This window comes from Helianthus annuus, chromosome 7 (assembly GCF_002127325.2).
Source record: "Helianthus annuus cultivar XRQ/B chromosome 7, HanXRQr2.0-SUNRISE, whole genome shotgun sequence".
Lineage (NCBI taxonomy): Eukaryota > Viridiplantae > Streptophyta > Magnoliopsida > Asterales > Asteraceae > Helianthus > Helianthus annuus.
In genome coordinates this window covers 71,338,468-71,358,544 of record NC_035439.2, presented here as the reverse complement: position 1 = coordinate 71,358,544, position 20,077 = coordinate 71,338,468, and the positions used below count along the sequence as shown (strand labels likewise).

Genomic DNA, 20,077 nt, shown 5'->3' with positions numbered 1-20,077 from the left:
TCTCTCTGGAGACTCAAACACATGCCAACGATTAGGGTTTTAGTAAGAACCGCCACCATCATGACTCTGGCACTGGTTGCTTGTGGTGTTTGATGTGTAAATTGTTGATTTGAACTTAACGGCGGAGGAAATGTGAAAATTTAGGGTTCCGCTAGAACCTCAGGCGACGACGACATAAGGTATTCTTCTAATTCTGTGTTGATTTACATTTATCAGTGCCGAACGAATCTGTTTGTTCATACTTTCATAGCAACAACAAGCAATTGACTCCAATGATGAAGAATACCAAGACAATACGTCCACAAACAACCCCTGTCTGGTGAGATTCGGCCTTTTAAAATGTCTTCTCAAGGTCTATTCTTTCACTCTCTGATTGTGTTCTGTTTATTTGTAATGTAATTAGGTGTGATTGTTGCGAATAACAACTAATTATTGTTGTTGTTTTGATTAATTGTTTGTTATTAGGTTTTGGAGCAATTGAGTGGCCAGTCCCCTGTTTTCTCCAAGGGTAAGATCCATTTTACACTTAATTTTGTTCTTGTTTGTATATTAGAAATCATTCTTTTTGTTTTTTTTTATCAAGAAGTTAAATGCTGCATTGTTCTTGCTAGATGAGTTGCTATATCATTAAGTTATTGATAAGCTTGTTGTCTAGAAATGGTTGGTACCCTTTTTTTTATCAAGAAGTTAAATGCTGTACTTTGTTTACTGTTTGGTGTAATCTATTTTCGTTTATTTTTTTCAATTGAAGACATTACTTTCAAGTTGAGGAAATTCTGTTGTTTATTATTAAAAGGTGGAATTTTCTGTTCATTTACGTATGAGTTGGTCTCTAATAACGCATATAACCTCTTAAATCACTTTATTTAAAACTCAATAACATTACTTTTGTTTTGTGTCACACCATATGACCAGTTTTGATTCGGTATTCAAGAACATATTGATCTGGGTATCAAGTAAGTCATCATGTCTTTAAATCCAAGATTATATTTTCACTTTGTCTTTCTTGGTTAGATATATGAATCGAGGTTTAGTTCGAACCTGTTTTGCAGTATCATATTGACTGGTGATTATGCATCTACGGCTCCATGAGTTGGCTTTGTCCATTAGAGGGTGCGTCTTGCATGCCGATCACTACAGTTATTTGTACTTCCAGCATTGGTGAGTTCAAAAGGCGCCTTCAACATGTTTATGCCTTCCATGGCCACATCAGAAAAAAGGGCAATCCAGCAACTTGTGTCGTTATTCAACCATGGTAGTAATTCTGGCCTACTTTTGTGTTATTGCTTACTTTCAGCTTTTCAAGTGTTTATATCAATTTTATTTTAATAATTCTCATCACCTTGTGGCCCTAAATCTATAGTCATACCAGGTTGAAGCTTTTTACAGGGATTATTTATATTATTTTTATTTCATTTGCTGGTTACTTTATTTATTATTAAAAAGGCTAAAAAGAAAACAGTGGTTTTATTAGAAAACCAAAGAAAAAGAAGCCTGGTGCTTTTTCTTAATTCGTGCTTGCCTTTATTAAATGCATCCATAAAGCCTTTTATTTGTGGGATTTTGATACAGAACTCGATTTTGTCAGAATTTGATGTATTTATGTGTTTTTTTTTATTTTTTTATGACATCTTTGTTAGGTTTCCACACAAAACATAGAAATATATTGGTTTGTGGGTTGTTTTCTTGCTTTCTGATTAATTAAAGGGTTACCAACAGGACGATTATGTCGGCACTATCATCATATATGGCTACTGAGAGCTGGCTGCATCAAACTGTCCGTTGGAGATGTTTTCCCAGGTTGGACACGTTCAGGCAGCTGTTTTATAGTATCCTGCTTGGGGCTGTAGGCAGGTTGGGGAGGATGCAGTTTACATGTTGTTTTGGCACTAAATGGGTACTCAAAAAGTTTGGTCTCCGTGGTTGTTTCCTGGGTGTTTGGATTTCGAGTATATCAGCCGGGTTTGAGTATTCCAAATCTGCTGTCCGGCTTCTTTGGGTTCCGGGTATGTTTTTTGGTTTGCCATGTTCCGAGTTTGCTGACTGGGCTGCAAGTTTCCGAGTTTATTTACGGGGTTTTGGGGCTCCGGGTTTGGGTGATAAAAGCTGGTCTCCGAGTTTGGCTTATTTTGTTTGGTTATGGGGTTGGTATTCTGTCCCTGTGTTGTCTGAGATTGGATGTTGGGTTTTGCTTCCGAGTTGCTACGTCTAGGTCCGGGTTTATCGCATTGACAGATGGCTGCTGTATTGGGCGGCCAGTTTCAGCTTCGTAGAAGGCCCAGGTCAGTTGGGGTTATGCTTGTTTGCGGTCCACAGGTGGCAGTTGGCCTAGCAATGGCTGAAAATAAGGTTCAAGGCCTAGCGCTGGTTTAATTTGCAGATTAAAGATAGCCAGGTTTGGGCTGTTAGAATGGGTTGTACTTTACTGGAAAAAGAAGATTGTTTTGTGAAAGCAAACTTTAAAAAAAGAGTCTGCAAACATCTCAGATATATTGGGTATGTTTTTGAATCACTTTTCTCTGTTTAGGTACACCTTCCATGAGCTCTACATTTTTACTTTTTTTTTTGTTGATATATAGGTACTCCTTTCGGTGTTTGACTGCAAAAAGAAAACTTTTTGTGAAATCAGACTTCTTGGTCGAATAGTTTATGTTTTTGAATTTGTTTGGGTCATGTAAAGTTAAGTTATGTGGCGGGATGGTTTATTGGCTTATATTAAAAAATCATACATGTCACTGGGTATGGTCCATTGGATTTGTCAGGCCAAAAGTCCGCCCAAACAAACATGTATTTCATCTCTAGCTTGTGTTTGTTTTAGATTTAAACCTTAAAAATATATCTTTTTTTTTCTATTATTATTGTTTTCTAATATATGCTATACTACAATATCATATACCATGCACCCAAATATTATGTGCATGTTTGTTGGGTAGTTTTGTTATGATTAAGAATATGAGAGTTGTATTTGTCAATTTGAGTGTGTTTGATGTTCAGGCAATAACATTGATTCGTCTACATCTATTTTGATTTTTGAGAACACCCAGGGTGACTGCTAATTCCATTTAAAACTCAACTGATGTGATCACCATAGGGAGGATAAACATGTGGAACCCTTTTCCTTTTAACTACTATATTATTTTATCAGACTTCATTGTCCTAGAAAGCTTTATCTTTTTTTTAACAACCTAGAAAGCTTTGTCTAATAAGGGTTAAAGTAGACTTCAAGTCTTTTGTTTAATGGAATCAAAACCTACATTTTGGTTGTAATTTTGTGAAAACACATTAAATATAAATAAGAATATAATAGTTGGTAGTCTGCAGATAACAAAATCTTAAAGCTTTGTGAAGATCCATGGAGAAAACCTACAACAAATTGTCCCCAAAATAACATGATGTGATGCAAAAGTCACACTTTATTTTATCATTTATGTATAACTCCTAATAAATAGACTAAGAAGTTGATTCAATAGATTCGATAATCATTTTCATTTGGTTAGTTGAGTAAATAAATAAACAAAATTGAATTCCCAAACCTTGAATTACAACTACCTGATCCAGAAACACTAATAAACTTCACATAATGTGGGCCTACAACGAGCCTTTGCCCACCCTATTGTCTATGGATGAGCATTTGGGATTTGGTATCATACCGTACCGGTATTGGCATCGAATTTCTTGTACCGAATTTTTTTCGGTATCTATTTGGTACCCACTTTATGGCATTTTCGGTACCAGTTTGGTATGGTATCGGTATTTTACCGAATTTTACACACAAATACCGGTACTGTATCGTAGCAGACGTTTTCAGTACTGGTATCCATATTTGACGACTTTTGGTACCGGTACTATTGTCAGGTGCATCCGCCTATGATCACACAACCCGTGTAACTATTTTTGTATGTTTTTCTATGTTAATACTTTAAAATTATAAATTTGCAATAAATGATAGTAATTCATAAACTTGGTCCCAGTACTTTAATAGTGCATCTTTGTTTGTGTAAAATAGATATTATAACCGTTATAACCATATTTATGTAATAGAAATAATAAATATTAGTATTTAATGACAAAACTGAGTACCCTTGGCTATTTTTAGTATGTCAAAAGCATCAAAGATGTGTATACATCATGAGAATTCATAAACTAATAGAAAACAAGTATCGCGTTGTAAATTTCCGCCGCCGCATCACATGAATTTCCTACCATTATTGAGATTTTACAAGAATTTTGAAGACTCGTGCCCATTTACCAAGTCTGGAGGATGAATTTGGTTCCTCGTTGTGTTTGGCTCGGACACCAAATCAATATTTGTCGGTATCGTGATCAATGGCTTGTCAATGCTATTGTATCAAGGAAACACCTCATACAATGTTTTTGTTTCTAACACTAAATTTGTTTTAACTTATAAATTGCTATTCTTGAAACATCATGTTCATCTTGATTAAGTTTTCAAACTGTCATGTTTCTTTGAAGGAGTTTTGATTTAACAAAGCTTTAAAATTTTGCATTTATAGAGATAGATCAATTAAATAACATTCACGCAAGCACTATATTCACATTATACATAGTATTACTATATAATACCCATAGATAGACCACACCAATGATACGCATAAGAAATCTAACAAACATATATCACGAGAGAATTAATAAACTAACAAAAAAAGACTACCGTGTTGTAAATTGTCGTCGCTGGCCCGCACATAGCCCTGAACTCACCAACCTAAGTGATATGTTTCCCGCCGCATCGCGCGGGTAAACGACTAGTGTGTATATATATATATATATATACTAGGTTATAGACCCCGTGTATTACTCACAGATTGAATAAAGAAAATATCTCACGTAAGCAAAAGATGATAAATACCATAAGAATGCTTAAACCACCAATAAAAAAATGTAAATTTCTTTGAAATTTAAAGAACAATAAAATAAAGAGTAAATTACGATTTTGGCCCATGTGGTTATATCACTTTTACCCTTGTAGCCCAAAAAGGAATCTTTTAACATCTCAGCCCTCAATGTCTTTTTTTCTCACCCTTTTGGCCCCTAACCCTAACCCCATCCATTTACTTTTAGGGGCCAAAATGGTTAGAAAAAAGACTTTGGGGGCCAAAAAGGTTTGAAAAAAAGACGTTGGGGGTTGTGATCTTAAAAGATTTCTTTTGGGGCTAAAAGGGTAAAAGTTATATAACCACAGGGGCCAAAATCGTAATTTACTCTTAAATATATATAGGGACCCATGTTCTTTCTCCCCTCCCCGTCTCTCTCTATCTAAGATCTGCCCCACCACCATAACCGCCACTATGCCCTGCTGATCTTCATCGTCAACAATCTCTACTCCAATCTCTAATAAGTATCTTCGATCGACCAGTCAAAACAAACCTCTACCATCGTTGGCTACCTTTATTGCCCTATGGTAGTCCACTACACTCCCACCATTGCCTGCCATAGTAATCGCCTACCCACAATTATAAATGTCCTTATCCGCATGGGTACATACAGATATGAGAGAGAGACGTTGACTAGAAATTCTGAAAATTAATATTTTCACATATTTGTGAGAGGGATCGTTTCACAGATCGTTTTAGATGTGATGGTGACTGACTGTTTAGGCAACGATTTAAAACCAAACATGTTTCTCTTTAAGCGACATGGGATGAAGATGATACAGGTAATCAATCTAGATTAAGTGAGGATGGAGATAAATCAATAGAGATAAACAATACATGGGTTGAAGATGTTTGCTGGAAAGTTGTTTCCCAGTGGAGATGGTGGTCGGCAGTTCTCTAAAGGGGATGTTTGACTCTAAAAATGTGTATGTGTGACAACTGGCACTTTGCCATGAATTCCGTACAATAATAAACAGTAATCTATGCTTTAATGACCGTGCATGCTTGAATTAACAAGACGAATGAATTTCTGATTACTGTGATATACACCTACAATGGCATTTCATGTTGCAAGATTGTTTATCTTTATTACATGCAAAACAGTGTGGTTTACTTAATGCACAGAACAAAGTTAGCACAATTATTAGACAAACTAGAAGTACTGACGGGAGTTCAGTACTCAGGCAGACAGGAAATTAAGACACAGAATGAGCCCCGGAACCAAGTGTTACACTAGAATAGTGTGTAGGAAAGTAGAGATTACAAAACTGCCTTCCTAGTGATAATTTAGGTACCGGAAAGTGCCAGAAACACACTAAAACTGCAGAATTCTGCAGAAAATAACCAACATTAGCAAAATTCAGCTTTTTTAACTTCTAAATATAATGCAGGATTATGGTTTAATGGCCCAGAATACTTTCCAAAGTGTCGGGAATCAAAACTGTCGTGAAAGACGGCATAAAGCACACTAAACTGCGCAATTTAGCACTTTAACGAACCGTAACGAAACGAACAACCGGACACTACCCGAATCACCAAATTTTCACTAGAAACATTGTTTTAGTGTTACGAAGCTAGTTATGGTCACCAAAAATCGAAACACACCTTAAAACACTATAACACCTAAAACCCTAACCATTACACTTATAATCTAACTAGATTGTTAAACTACATTTGAAACTCAACTAGTACCCCCCCCACCTAGTTCACGGCCCAACATGGGTCCTACATGAAGATTTTCTTTGGATAATTTATTAGATCATGTTGGGAGAATTTTAAGCATATTGTCCAATGTTTAATATATTGTTGGAAGATTTTATAAAAACCCATGAGATTATCATTCTCTTTCATTTCACCATTTACAAACTTCATCACCTCCTTCTTCCTTCCCCATACTCACGGCCATACACCTCCACTCATCATCATTCTTTTTCAATCCATTCCTTCATAATCTAAGCATCCTACAAGGTGTCCTAAGCATAGTTAGGAGGCTTGGAAGCATTAGAACTTGAAGGACCATCACAAGGAGCTTTTATCCACTACATTTCTTCATCATGTTGCTTCTTGTTCTTCCCTAGCCTTAGTGCTAGTAGTAAGACTCTTTGATCCTATTTTTACTCATGATTTTGATGGTTAAAGTGTTATGTATCATGTTAATCTAAAGAATCTCAAGAAAACATAAGCATAAACATGAATATAAAGCTTAAATACATGAAGAACAAGTTGTTTTAAGTGTATGTAGTATACTTGATTGTTGTTTTCTTATGTTTATGATGTCGATCATCATAATAACCTTGCTAGATAATGATTAAACACATGATCTAGCAAGTATAAGGATGGATCTTGAAGAAGTCATAATGATCATCCTTTATGTAAACATGAACTTGAAGAATGAAGTTTTTATGTATGATGAAGTATGAAATATGTTATGAACCTTGTAAATGGGTGATTTCAAAACTAGTTTTCTCAAGAAACTAAGTTAGATTACAAGAGTTACATAAACTTGATTTTTAAAGAAACTAATCACATTTTTAGTGGTTAATCAAGTGTAGAATCATGTATTTAACAAGAAAAACTCAAGAAGAAATATTTTTAGAAAAATATTTTACAAGTTGTGAAGATCTAAATTCTTCAAGAATGATGTTCCTTAATAAACAACCACACTTTAAAGGGTAACTAAGCCTACTAAACACACTACCAAGTTACTACAAATTTTTAGAAACTTTCAAGTTCATGTAGTGATTATGGCTTGATTTTGGCAAATTGGTAAGTGTTGTTTGATTTATTGTTGATTGTGATGATTTATAAAAGAAAATGATATGCTTTGAAAGCATGGAATACTCCATTCTTAAGGGGAAACTATGGCAAAAATTTTCCAGAAATTAAACAGTTAGAAAAATATTTTTAAACAAATATTTTCAAGTATATTTTAATCATGAATTTTCATATAAAATTTGCCATAATTTTTGTTACAAAAATTATAAATATTGGAGGTTGGTTTTTGATAATAAAAGTGACTAAATATGTCTTTAGGAGAATATATTTAGGTGTCACCATGTGGGTGATTATTTGTATATTTATGTGTATTAGTTATATTATTTTAGGGCTTAAAAGAATATAACTCACCAAAATACCAAGAAATACAATACTAAATATTACCAAAAATTCCAAGAAATAAATTACAAATTATACCCAAAAATTGGAAGAAACCGAACAAAGAATATAACTTACAAAATATTTCGGAATTAAACTCGTGAGTATATTTTGGTAAACGGTATTTTGGAAACCAAGAAAATGAAAATATGATTTTTAGAAATATTACAAGAATATATCATATTTTTGATAAGAAGAAAATATATTATTTTGAGTAAGGAAGGTGTTAGGATCTGAGTTTGGATAATATATCATATTTTTGATAAGAAGAAAATATATTATTTTGAGTAAGGAAGGTGTTAGGATCTGAGTTTGGATTGATTGTATTTGTTTGTAATAATTAAACAATGAATAAATGTAAAACAGAGATCTAATGCAGCGGAAATAAACGAACTCTGTAAACACAATCAAAGGAACAATAGTTTTCATAAACATGTGAATCTCATCAGTGTCGAAAGATTATAATCAAAAGATTACATGCATGCTGACATACTAAAACTCCCCCTCAGCTTGAGCTCCATGGTTGATCGTACAAGATGATAGAATTGAAGGAGAAAACTCCTTAAATAGAACAGAGCAAACTGTTCTATTTTTAGTGTACATCAAACCACTGAAGCATCTAAGCTGACGTCACAATGAAAGTGACACACAACAACCTAACAACCTACAACTACTGATCTAGTACAAGCACTATTGTCAAACAGCTGATTACAATATAAAATACAAAAACAGGTTAAACTACTGTTTCTTCATACCACTGCTTCAGCCCTAGCAGTGCTTTGGTCTTCAGCAACATCTGAATCAAGGCAGTAGATTGACCATCAGTACTTAGTCTTTGAATGAACATAGTTGTTGTAAATAACAGTTGTTAGAGTAGAACTGTTGATAGAAGGCATCAGTTGTTAAAATCACTTTCAAGGGGAAAGTCTTGTATACAAAACATTTGCTTATATTGGATCTACTGTTCTGATCCAGTTTTGGCTGTAATTATCTGTTCCTCTGATAGGGTTCAATCCCAACAATCTCCCCCTGGAACAGATAATGCCAAAACTCTTCATTATTCAGGATCTTTATTGTCTCATGAGAAGTTCCCTAACTTGTCCTTTAAATTGCAATTCAAAATTCATGGAACTTGTATCATCCTCATCCCTGCATAGTACAAGCTCAAGGAGATCTTGTAGATCTTTCACACCCAGGCCTAGTGCTTGTTCCCTTGATATGTGCTTTACTTCTCCATTGGATCTGAGCAGTGTCAATACATGGGTCTTTTGATCAGACTTCCATTTTAGTATTTTTGAACCCAATGGGTTTCTTGGGAGAGGTTTATTTGCTGATGAGTTTGGAGATGATGGCCTGTTCAATACTTTGTTGGCAAGGTTTTGAAGTTTTGCTGAGCTATCTTCATCTAATGCCATTTTCTTGATGGCTTCTTTAAAATACTCAACTTCTTTTTCTTTCTCTTTTGCATTAGTCAGCTGTTGCCTCTTCCTTTGGTTTAATACAATGACAGAGGTATCTGCTGATGTGAACAGTGTTTCAGAAGTATGGACCTGTTTCTTTGACTTATCAGTACTTTTGTTTTCAGGCTTCTTTGGTAAGTTAGGATCTGTCATTCTCCTTTTTCTTAGCCTTTCATAAGCCTCATCTGTATATTGCCTTGTCCATTTTGATATGGCTTTGGCAGTTCCTACCTTGACATCAACCAATTCTTGCTTCTTTTGTTTATATTCCAAGGTAAGATTATGACAACCCTCATAATTCCATGTATCCGTACAATTTATTAATGATAATTAAAGTGCTTGATGACTGTGCTGAATCACTTAACGGCTTTCTGATTACTGTGCTATACTTACATGTGCTTGTTAACATACTAGTAGGGTACGGAAAAGTTACTAAATAGCCTGGTATGCTTTCCTGAGTGTTGAAAATTAAAAATGTTACAAGAATATATATATATATATATATATAGGACACATTACGGATTAATTAAGCACTTTAATGGAACAACACCCAACCGAACAACCGGACTTTATCCGGAACACAAAAATATTGTTAAACACATTGTTTTTATTGTTTCTGAGCTAGTTAGGGTACCCTAACACCCTAACACACTATTTAACACTTAACACACATAAACCAAACTAGATACTTAATCTCCAACCAAATCACTAACTAAACAATTGAAACACAACCCTATACCCCCCCCCCTCATTTCCACGGTTACCATGGGTGGATCCACCCATGGATTTTCTTGAATTGTTTATTAGACTTGTTAGGTACTTGGGAAACATATTAACCCATGTGTAAATGGGTGTTGGAAGATCACTTATTTAACCGCTAGATCAATACACATTATCATCATTCACTAACTCAACAACAAACCTCTCTCTCCCTCTCTTCCTTGTTCGGCCGAACCCAAACACAACCACCATCATCATCAATCAAGCTTCTTCATCCATTTCACTAGTATACAAAGGTGCTACAAGGTGTACAACGAAGCTCGGTGTGTTCGGAAGTTGAAGGACCACTCTCATCTTCTTTTATCCACCACATTTCTTCACTTGAACTTCCCTAGTCTTGAACTAGTGGTAAGAACATAGATCCTTGCATTTACATGTTGTTTAAGTGGTTAAAGTAGGTTAATTGATGATAAACTTAAAGAACACAAAGAAACTTGAACTTGAAACATGAACATAACCTAAAGTTATGAAGAAATCATGTTGTTTGGTGTTGATATGCTTGTTGATCATTGTTTGTTAGTAGGAATGATGTGAATCACCATGTAGTCTTGCTAGATCATGATTAAAAACATGATCTAGCAAGATGAGAAAGTAAAAATGTTGTAGGATGATGGAATCATCCACACATAAACTATGAACTTGAATGAATGAATACTTTCTTGAAAAATAAAGATCAAAGTAGGTTACAATCTTGTAGATCTAAAGATCCATGAGTGGTTTCTCAAAAGAACCAAGTGAAAAATATAAGTTTCATTAAATATTGGACCTTACAAAAATTAACCACATTTTTGGTGGATAAACAAGTGTAGAAACACTTGTGTAACTAGAAACTTTCATGAAGAAATATTTTTAGAAAATGTGGTGGAAGTTGTAAACACTTAAAGTCTTTAAAAAATAAAGTTTTTAAAGAACTAATCACATTTTAAAAGGTAAGAAGACTTACTAAGGACACTAGTAAGTTACTACATATTTTTATAAGTTTTCAAGTTCATGAGTTTATAGTTTATGCTTGTTTTTGACAAGTTTGGTAAGTAGAGGTTGTATATTGTTGAATGAGAATAGTTTGAATGAATTTTTGAAAAGAAAATGATATGCTAGTAAGCATGGACACCTCCATTTACAAAGGAAACTCTGGCGAAATTTTTCTAAAATTTCAACACTTAGAAAATATTTTTCTAGCAAGTGTTTACAAACGTATTTTTAACCTTGTTTTCAAAATAAACTTCGCCATGATTTTTATTACAAAATACCAAGTTCCGGAGGTTGACTTTCGTAAATAAAATTTGATAAATATATATCTAGAATATATATATATCTTATATTAGAACACTTGTGTGGATACTTGTTATTTGTGAGATAGTTATATTCTTTTAGGGTAAAATAATGTAACTTCGTGATATAACTTGACAGTTGAATTGTGTGGTATGTGGTAGAAAGTAATGAGTAAATAAACAATATGTAGGATACGTGTTAAGCATGAAAAACTGATTGTTATGTGTACCTTATTAGGCCGTGCTTGATTTCCTGATTTACTTGAGTAATTAATCTAACCGAGCAAACTGAGGTGAGTTCACACACTTTCTAAGGCATGGGATTCCCGGTGGTTTGGGAATGGGTTTAAGAACTAAAACGAAACCTACATATCCTCCTTGGGTAAGATATGTTCGGCCATCCTCCATAGGTAGGATGCCAATATAAATCCTGCGTATTCTCCTTGGGTAGAATACGTACGTTCGTCCTCCTTGGGTAGGACAACAACCTTAAAACTTACTAGACAAAACTCTATCATGAAGTCCCTCAATTTATATCGACTTAATCGCCGAGGCCAATGGCGAGCGGGTCATTAGTTAATATAGCTATTAGGTTTAACAAACCTCACACTGTGCCAGTCGGACGGGCGTGTACTAATGGACTATGGCAAACTGTCAGTGATGATAGACACTGATGTAGGGCACAACTTATTTGCGTTAGTAGTCGATATGGTACGGTCTAGTGGTTCACATGGGGAAGCCCCCACTGATCATGGAAATGGTTTGGGTAATAAAGAAGGAACTGGTTAAACATACTTTCAACTATGGGGTAACCCCCACGGCAATTATGCCAACGAAAGACAAACCACGTTTTTGGAAACAACTTAAAACTAAACAACCAACCGTGAACTCACTCAACTTTGTTGTCGACTCGTTGTTACATGCCTTACAGGTCGTTAAATGCTTATGGAGCTTGCACGAGGGGGCAGTTGTTGTGGAATATGGATTGACATGTTCTGTGTTAAACATTTAATCCTTATGAACTTATTAAACCTACATTTTGGACTTTAAACTTATGAAGTATGAACTTATGTTTTAGTTTCACGTTTTATGCTTCCGCTGTTAACTTAAAAATGGTCACCAATTGTATTTTGGTAGGTTTTATTTACTTAATTACGTGTTCAATATGATTGGTGGCTCGATCCTGGTCATCCCACACCTCCAAGCGGTGATGCTCCGCATGGTGGATTTTGGGGGTGTGACAGATTGGTATCAGAGCCATTGGTTATAGTGAACTTTGTTTTAAAAAGAGAAAAGCTTTTTGACAAACCAGACTATAACCTGTAAAGTGCTCAACGATCCACAACGACGCTTCGCTCCATGTGCAAGACTCGACACTATAGGTGGTATGATTTATGTTATATTGTCGGTTAGATAATTCACACTGTGCATTAATTAACGTGATAATTGCTATTTGAACCTTGTGTGCTTACTCTCTACTGTCGTCCCACACTTACGCACTTTCGCGACACTTTCCTCACTTACGTTGCTTCATTGTGAAGATCATGAACGGACGCGGAGGACGTATCAACCTAACTCAAGCCCAGTTGACGGCATTGATCAATGAACGAGTTGCTGAGGCACTCGCAGCTGTCCCTGCAGGAGGTATAACCTGCCGTATCAACCCATCTTAGGACGTTTAGATCCTACCTTCGCAAACCAACCCTCGTGCTTAACCTTGTCTTTTATTCTCGCGCAACACGTCAGCATGCTCAGCCTCCTGTGTGCACGTTCAAAACATTCATGGATTGCCGACCTAGTACTTTCAGCGGCACAGAAGGAATTGTAGGTCTTCTTCACTGGTTCGAGAAGCTTGAGTCTGTTTTTGAGATGTGTGAATGCCCCGAAGATCGTAGGGTGAAATATGCTACTGGAACACTCGAAGGTGCTGCGTTAACCTGGTGGAAAGCGCAGGTTCAACTACTAGGGCTGGCGGTTGTTAATGCCACCCCATGGAACGATTTCAAAGAACTGATTAAAGAAGAGTACTGCAGTCGTGATGACATCCACAAGCTGGAGGTGGAATTTTTCAATTTGAAGATGACGGGGTCTAAGATCGAGGCATCCACGAAGAGGTCAAACGAGCTGGCCATCTTGTGTCCTACAATGGTGGACCCTCCCATCAAACGTATTGAGCTGTACCTCAAGGGTCTTGTACCAGAGATTCAGAGTCAGGTAACCTCAAATAATCTTGGCACCACACAACAAATCATCAAGTTGGCTCATCGTCTCACTGATCAGGCAGTTGAGCAGAACAGGCTGCCCAAGTGTATTAGCGCTACTACTTCTGATGCCGCCAATGATAACAAGCGCAAGTGGGATGGAAATTCGGGAAAGGGTTCTACTTCAGCTCAATCCCAGCAGCGAAAGACAGATGAGTACAGGAGCCCCAGTCAGCAGTCTTTTGGGAATCAAGGTCAGGGTGGATACAAGGGAAATCACCCTAAGTGCAATCGATGTAATTTGCACCACAGCGGGCAGTGCAATAAGGGTCGTTGTCAGAGATGTCACAAGCTGGGTCATGAAGCTAAGGATTGCAGGAGCCCACGTCCTGCGAATCAGAATCGCCAACAACAACAAGCTCCACAGAACCACCAGTAGCAGAAACAGCAGGGCAATAAAGGATGCTTTCAGTGTGGCGCTGAAGGCCACTTTAAAAAGAACTGTCCCCAGCTGAACCGGAATCAGAACAACAACAACCAAGGAAACGGGAACAACAATGGAGGCAACAATGGAGGCAACAACGGGGCTAATAATAATGGCAATCGTGCCCGAGGTCGTGCCTTCGTGATTGGTCAGGGAGATGCAAGGAACGATCCCAACGTTGTGATGGGTAAGTTTCTTCTGGACGACTTCTTTGTTACCGTTTTATTTGATTCGGGTGCCGATACTAGTTATGTGTCCTTAAAAGTTAGCCAAATGCTTAAGCGCACTCCAACGCTTCTGAACACCAAACACACGGTAGAAATAGCCAACGGTAAAAGTCTTGAAGCCACACACATAGTTAAGGACTGTAACCTCATCCTAGCTGGTCAGACCTTCTCTATCGATCTTATTCTTATCGTTCTGGGTAGTTTTGACGTCATTATTGGGATGGATTGGTTATCTCATCAGCAAGCGAAAATTCTTTGGAACGAGAAGATTGTCCGCATCCCTCGTTCTGGTAAAGAAGCCCTTGTGATTCGTGGCGACAAGGGTGGTGCTGTTGTGGGCATCATCTCTTTCCTTAAGGCCCAGAAGTGTTTACGAAAGGGCCACACTGCTATTCTAGCCCTTGTTTCTGATACATCCTCGGAAGAAAGGAAGATAGAAGACATTCCTATTGTACGTGACTTTCCTGAGGTATTCCCTAAGGAATTACCTGGTCTTCCGCCTCATCGTCAAGTTGAATTTCAAATCGAGCTAGCTCCTGGAGCAGCGCCCATAGCTCGAGCAACTTATCGTCTAGCTCTATCAGAACTTGAAGAACTGTCCATGCAACTACAAGAACTCTTGGAAAAGGGTTTCATAGGTTCTAGCTCTTCGCCTTGGGGAGCTCCAGTGCTATTCGTGAAGAAGAAAGACGGTACCTTCAGAATGTGTATTGATTACCGCGAACTCAACAAGGTGACCGTGAAGAATCGTTATCCTCTTCCACGTATTGATGACTTATTCGACCAGTTGCAAGGGTCGAGTTATTACTCTAAGATTGATTTGAGATCGGGTTACCATCAGCTGAGAGTCCGAGAGGAAGACGTTTTCAAAACAACATTCAGAACTCGCTCCGGCCATTACGTGTTGGTGCACTACATCTGTCGACTTCGTCTTGGATCGAGTCTTAGTTTTAGATTGTTAGATCAGGGCATGTTTTATGAGAAAATAGGATAGCATATAGGTTTAACCTGGTAGGTCCGCTTATGTGTCACTGGTAGGTCCGCTTATGTGTCACTAGGAGGTCCGCTTATGTGTCAGGTCCACTTATGTGTCAGGTCCGCTTATGTGTCAAGTCCGCTTATGTGTCCATGTACCTTGGAGGGAACCCCAACACCTATAAATAGGTGCACATACGCGAACAACAATGAGGAGACCGTGTAAGTCGTACCGAAGTGCTGCCGGATCGAGATTTGGATGTAAAATGTTATAAATCAATGCAAAGAGGTGTTTAAAGTGATTTGCAAGCTGTTTCTACGTTGATTACTTGTTTTCCGCACCTGTATTTGACGAAAACTCCTCTGAACGACTCGTTCGGGTCGAGACACGATCCTACAAGTGGTATCAGAGCTTCAGGGGGAGGAGTTCTATAGAGATTTGCTGGATTTCATCTAAAATTTCTTACTTCTACACCTTCTTTCTTCAATAGAACGAGATTTAACGGTCGGTATCCGCTCAAAATTTCGCAGATTGTAGATAATTGATCATAGATAAACCCTTGAAAATTTGACACTGAAATTCGGACTAAAAATGGGTCAAATTAGTCTCCGAATAGGTTCCGCTTTTTCGAACAAATTGTAGTTCCGCTCTTGTGAACATTCAAGTCCGCTTATTTGACCAATCAGGTTCGCTTATTTGGACATATTTTGAGAAGATCCGCTCCAAAGATCAATCAAGTCCGCTTATCTGAACAATCAAGTCCGCTTATCTGAACAATCAAGTCCGCTTATTTGAAATCAGGACTTCCACTTATTTGAACATCATGAGTTCCACTTATTTGAACATCAGGACTTCCACTTATTTGAACATCAGGAGGTCCGCTCTTTTGAACCAAAGAGTTCCGCTCATTTGTACTTGATTTGTTTCATTCTAGTGTCATAATATAAGTGGTTTCGCTTATTTGAACCACAAGATTTCGCTTTTGTGAACATCACAACAATCTGGTTTCGTTTATAAGGACTGTTGTGTAAATTGTTAAAATCTGAAAAATGGACGAGGAATTTTATAACGCATTCGCAACTTCAGTTACCCCAATCACTGTTGCTCAAACCACAATGCTTGAAAACGAAACGGGAACAATGCAAAAACCACCCAAACTGTTGAACATTGAAGAATATAAAGGATGGGAGGGTCGTTTCGAGAACTGGGTTCAAGCTAACTATCTTGATGCATGGGAGTGTGTGGAAACAAAGTACGTGAGACCGTTAAACGATGATGAAGAGGAAGTTGCAATTAAAGACATGAGTGCAGATGACAAAAGAAAGTATAAGAATGAGAAAATGATGCTAAGTCTTCTACAACAAGCTGTGAAGGAAGATATTATGGTATTGCTACAACACAACGGGAGTTCATACTCAATTTGGAAGGCGTTACGTTCAAAGTTTGTTGGAAGTCAAGAAATGGTGAAAAATAAAAAATCGCTTTTGAAAAAGGAGTTTGATTTGTTTAGAGGATTGAAGAACGAGAGTACAAAACAGATTATTGAGAGATATTGCAACTTATTGGTGCACATGAAAAGGTTGAGCATCAACAAAGACAATGAAGAGTTAATTGAAAAGCTTGCTGATGCGTTACCACATGAAACGTGGGGAACTTATCTGATGATGCTCAGGAACAAAAAGGGTTTTAGCACGTTAACTTTGAGCAAATTTATTGAAAAGCTGGAAGCTCAGGAAATGGAACAGAGAAAGATTGTTCGAATGAAAGATTTCGATGGTGAACAGGATATTGGGTTGTATTTCAAAGCAGGGGTGAATGAGAAATCTACAAATCTATCTCTTAAAATAGAAACTGCTTACAATGCCAAGAATTCTCCTGGAGGTTCATCATCAGGATCAAACAGTAAAACAAGTTTCACATCATTTCCGTCTTTTGATCCGAACATTTCAGCAACTAAAAATGGAAGAAAACTTCAAGGCAACATTGTATTAAATCTTGGGAGTGATCAAGATTATTCTGAGGAAGTTGCTAAAAGTCAAATGTCTTTATTAGGAATGGTTTTAGAATCTTACAGTTGTTTTGTTGCAGGTCGTATCGGGAATCCAATGCTAACAAAGGAAGATTACGACCAAATAGATGCTGAAGAGATGGAGCTGATGGATATAAAGTGGTGTTTGGCTAGCGTGTTACAGAGAGCTGAGAAGTTTAGGCAGATCACGGGAAGAGATGATCTTCATGAGGCTAATGTTTCTACTTTAGGTTTTGACAAATCTAAAGTCACTTGTTTTCGTTGCAGGAAGAAAGGTCACTTCAAGAGGGAGTGCACCAACCGCGAAGCAAGTGGGGCTCAGAATCCGTTCAACAACAATAATGATTACTATCGAAAAGCCATCTACCATCAAGTTGCTCAACAACCATCTCAACAAAATCAACATCAAGCACAAACGGCACATGGAAGATCTATAATTGAAGATTCTGGAAAGAGAGCTTGTGTGGGTAATCAAGATTGTTTGAAGAGAAAGGATGGTAGTGCTTTAGTAATTGATCAAGATGATGAAAAGTTAGCCGAGGGTTTTAGCTGGGAGAATTTCACTTGGGATAACTAGATTCCTGATCAAGATGCAGCTTACACAGCTTTTGTTGCCAAAGTTGAAGATGAAAGTGATGATGATACTGAGTACTATGCTAAACAGATGGCAAAACATTTGAAGATGTTAGCTAAAAGTGATAGTGAAGATGAGAAGGCAAAGAAGAAGGTAAAAACACCGGTTAGCAGCGATGATGAAACAGTACCGGTTGTGAGAAGAAAAGTGAAAGAAACGCCAAAGTTCGAGATTGATGAAGAATCCATTGCAAAGAAGAGTCCAATCACTTGTGAAAATTGTGAAATTGTAAAGAAACAGAACAGTTCATTGATTCACAACATGAACCGATTGAAAGAATCATATGATGTGTTAAACAGGGCAATGAATATGTACAACGACACAAGTGAGGAGCAGGCTACAACAATGAAAACACTTCAGGGAGCTTTTATGGTCAAGAAAAAAAGTTGTAAACAACTATATTGAGAAGTGTGCTGAACTCGAACAGAAACTTGAACTTCAAAGAATTGAAACTGAAAGAGTTAACCGTTTATTAAAGAGTTACTTATGTTCGTCTTATGTCATTGATAGGATTTATCCGATGGCTGAAAGCTTGAAGGCATTTGAAGATAATGAAGTAACTAAAGAAAAGAAAGTTTCTGAAGAGAAGGTTGAAGAAAAGACTCCAGTGAAAAATACCAAAAAGAAGAAAGACACTGAAAAGACACCATCTGGTAAGAAACAAGGTGTCAGTTACAACAGATGTTCACCCCCGCTGGAAAACGGATATCTAGCTAGAAATCCAAATGATGAAAGAGTCAAAAAGGCAACAAATTTACAGTGGGAGTCAGAGTCGTCAGTAAACTTGCCAGATAGTATTGATGTCGTGTTTACATCATCTGACACTGATCAACAGTCTCAATTAATGAAGAAAGTCGTGGATCATGTGTTAGAAAATGATGAGATAGAGGAGTCAAAGTCGGATTTCACGTCAGAGTCAAAGTCTGGGTCAAGCACTCCATGTCGTACAGAAAAACAGGACAAAATAGTTTATGATAGAAAATTTCTGTTATCAAAATCTAATTTGGATGATGGATTGCTCAAAGTTGCTTACACTTTGAATGATTCTGACAAATTATATTCTGATGAGGAATTTCCAATAAGAGGTGTCAAAACTGAACTGATAAACAAGGTTTTCTAACTCACAGAAATTAATATTTCTGAAATAAAAGACTTATGTCTTAATGCAAAACCTAAAAAATACACCTCAAGAGTACAACAAAGATTAAACAAGAAAAAGAGTTACGGTTCTGGTTCTGGTTTCCAAAAGAGATCAAACCATAATGCTAATTTTAAAAAGAAAGGTCTTGGTTTTAGTCCTACAGAAAAACAGAAAAATGAAAAATTTGTTCGTGATTTTAAATCCAAAATGACATTTGTTTAAGGAACGTCATCTGAGGAAAAAGAAAAGAAAGATTTCTGGAGACAGTCAAACAATGAATTCCTTGCAAAGAAGCAAGATGAATTGAAGAAAATGGCTGAGCAGAAGAAAGATATGAAAACCTGTTTCCGATGCAACACTGTTGGACATATTGCCAAAGATTGTTCTAAGGCAATACAATCAAAACAGGGAGTATTTCATAAACTCAAAGAGAAAGTAGTTGAGTTCGAACCACCAATTGATATAACAAAATTGTTTAAAGATTCTACATTTGAAATTGGTGAGAGTTCGAACAAATTTTACAAGAAGAGAGCTAAATCTGACAACCAGAAATGGGTTGTTAAGAAAGTTGGTGAAAGCTCTAGCGATGATTCTGATAGGTCAAAATCAGAGGAGCTATCTTCTGGCGATGAAACTGATTCCATAAAATCAGTTGAGCCACAAGTTGTTTCAAAATGTGAAGCTGTTTTAAAAGATGAAAAATCAGTTCCGATTGTGTATGATGAGGAGTTTCCATCACTTCGGGCTGAGAATTATAAAATGAAAATTGGTAAAGTTGAAATTTCTAACCAATTTTATAATGACAAACAGGAATTTGATGCTGAAAAGG

At 36.8% G+C, this 20,077-nt stretch overlaps 1 long non-coding RNA gene and 1 other non-coding gene across 2 annotated transcripts; both read left to right on the top strand.

Annotated features, from left to right (window-relative positions):
* The first annotated feature begins 809 nt into the window (after nt 1-809).
* Nucleotides 810-1,203, top strand: LOC118480135. Its single transcript, XR_004861771.1, has 2 exons — nt 810-956; nt 1,053-1,203. It is a non-coding gene; the product is annotated as an uncharacterized LOC118480135 (long non-coding RNA).
* Nucleotides 1,204-4,247: 3,044 nt separating this feature from the next.
* LOC118480813 lies at nt 4,248-4,371 on the top strand. The gene has a single exon (XR_004863792.1). It is a non-coding gene; the product is annotated as a small nucleolar RNA snoR80 (small nucleolar RNA).
* The last annotated feature ends 15,706 nt before the right edge of the window (nt 4,372-20,077 follow it).